Source organism: Hibiscus syriacus, unplaced genomic scaffold (assembly GCF_006381635.1).
Source record: "Hibiscus syriacus cultivar Baekdansim isolate YM2019G1 unplaced genomic scaffold, ASM638163v2 tig00110893_pilon, whole genome shotgun sequence".
NCBI lineage: Eukaryota > Viridiplantae > Streptophyta > Magnoliopsida > Malvales > Malvaceae > Hibiscus > Hibiscus syriacus.
In genome coordinates, this window is record NW_024062901.1 from 6,134,595 (window position 1) to 6,137,295 (window position 2,701).

Genomic DNA, 2,701 nt, shown 5'->3' on the forward strand with positions numbered 1-2,701 from the left:
TGATCACTCAAAATTTCACCATCTTTGACATAGTTGTACTCCATTGGGCATGAAATCTCCCTTTCTTCTAGAGTTAGATTCTTGAGATTCTTATTCTTTATTTCAATCAATGATGATTCACTAACTTCATTTGGATTTAATATACATACATCATCATTAACAACAAATGAATCCTTCCACGGAAGGGGATTATCATCGAAAACAACATTTATAGACTCTTCTGCCACTAGAGTTCTTTTATTAAAACTAAATAAGCTTTAGAATTTGAAGAATAACCAAGAAAAATTCCTTCATCACTTTTTGCATTGAATTTGCCATGATTGTCTTTTATGTTATTTAATACAAAACAATTGCACCCAAAAAAATGAAAATAACTAATGTTAGGATTTTTATTTTTGAAAAGTTCATATGGAGTTTTCTATAAAATATGCCTAATCATTATTCTATTAATCACATAACAGCGGTATTTGTGGCTTCCGCCCAAAAATACTTTGGCAAATTGTTTTCACAAAGCATGGTCCTAGTATTTCTTCTAAAGTTCTATTTTTCATCTCGACGACTCCATTTTGTTGAGGGTTCTAGGGGCTGAAAAAGTATGGCTATTTCCATTAGAATTACAAAATTCATTAAAACCAAGATTTTGAAATTCGGTGCCATGGTCACTCATAACACTTGAAATTCAGTAACCTTTTCATTTTGGTTTATTTTAGAGAAAATGATGAAATTTTCTAAAGCTCCATCTCTTGTACTTAAGAAAATAACCCAAGTAAATCTAGAATAGACATCTACCAAGACAAATGCATATTATTTTCCACCCAAGCTAGTAGTTCTAATAGGCCCAAAAAGATCTGTATTGATCAATTGTAATATTGTACTAGATTATACATCATTAATAGGTTTAAAAGAAGATCTTTTGTGTTTGCCCTTAGCACATGCATCACAAATCTTATCAATATCAAATTTTATCTTAGGTAAACCTCTTACTAGATTATCTTGAACAAGTTTTTGTAAATTACTCATCCTAGCATGTTCAAGTTTTCTATGCCATAACCAACAATCATGTTCATCCTTAGCAATCAAGCATACATTATAAATATAAATATTATTTAAGCGCACCATATAGATATTTCCTATCCTATGACCAACAAGCATAATATTATTCGATACCATATAGATATTTCCTATCCTATAACCAACAAACATAATCTTATTCGATGCAATGTCCATAATTTTGTAACCATTAAAATCAAATAAGACATTGTATCCCTTATCACATAATTGACTAATACTAAGAAGATTATGCTTCAACCCATTTACATACAAAACATTTTCAATAAGAATGGAAGTAGAACAAATTCATTCAAAGTAACCTTTTGATTTATCACCAAAGGCTATTACTCATCCACTTTTAGCTTTTAGCTCTAAGAACCGACTCTTATCACCAGTCATGTGTCTTGAGCATCCACTATCAAGGTATCATGAATTTGAACTTTTGGGTTGTGTCTTGTAGCAATGCTCCACTTACAAACATAGATTAAGTTTTGATTTTTGGTACTCAAATTCTTTTGAGTCCATTAATATTAGTTCCCAATATTTTTATCCCCTTGGGTATCCATTTTTCAAGGATATCTTTCTCATTAGTAGTAATGAGTCCTTTGGGGACCCATATACTTCTAATAATCTTTTTATTTGAGGTTCTTTAGGGACCTCTATGTTTGTAATAATTAAAGTTGTTTTTAACATAGTTGGGTTTTGAATGTTCACCTTTTTCAAATCTTTTTGTCCTAAAATAGTTAAAAGAAGCCTTAAGATCATCAAGTTTCTTTTGATGATCATCATGAAGTCTTGAAAGTAAATTATGCAAGTCTTGATTTTTCTTTTCAAACTCTTCAAGTTTGACTTGCATATCTTTGACTTGACTTGTAAGTTCAAATTAGTCTTAGAAAGTAGAACATTTTCATCTTTCAATTTTGAAATATTTTTCTTGTGGTTAGAAATCGTGCTCTTATATTCTAAGGCTAATTCATCATTAGCCTCTTGTAATTCATCAAAAGAATAATCAATTGAATTAGATGAATTAGAGGTTACATTGGAATCATCTTTTATGGCCATGAGACACAAGTTGGTTACTTCATCCTCTTCATCATTGGAGGACTCATCATCACTCCATGTAGCTACATGTTCCTTGTGTTTCTTCTTAGAGGATCCCTTTTTCAATTATGGGCATTCAAACTTGACATGCCTGAGCTTTTTGCACTCATAGCAAATAATAGGATCATTCTTCTTTGATTCATTTTTGAAGCCCTCTTTTTTTTTGGAATCTCCTTCCTTTGTTAGACCTCATGAACCTCATGAATCTTTTAGCAAACATTGTCATTTCTTCATCTTCATCATCTTTATTTGAGTCACTCTCTTCTTTAGTAGACTTGAGAGCAACATCAACCTTCTTCTTCTTTTTAATTTTCTTTTTTGCCTCATCTTTCTTTTCTTATTCTTCTTCTTCTCTCACCATCATCTCATGAGTAAGCAAAGACCCAATGAGATCATCTAAATTGAGGGTCTTTAGATTATTTGCTTCAACAATGACGGTCTTCTTGGATTTCCATGACTTGGAAAGATTATAGATCATCTTCCTAACAAGTTTCTCATTAGGAATGACTTCTCTAAAGCCTTTAATACCATTGATAATAATCGAAAATCG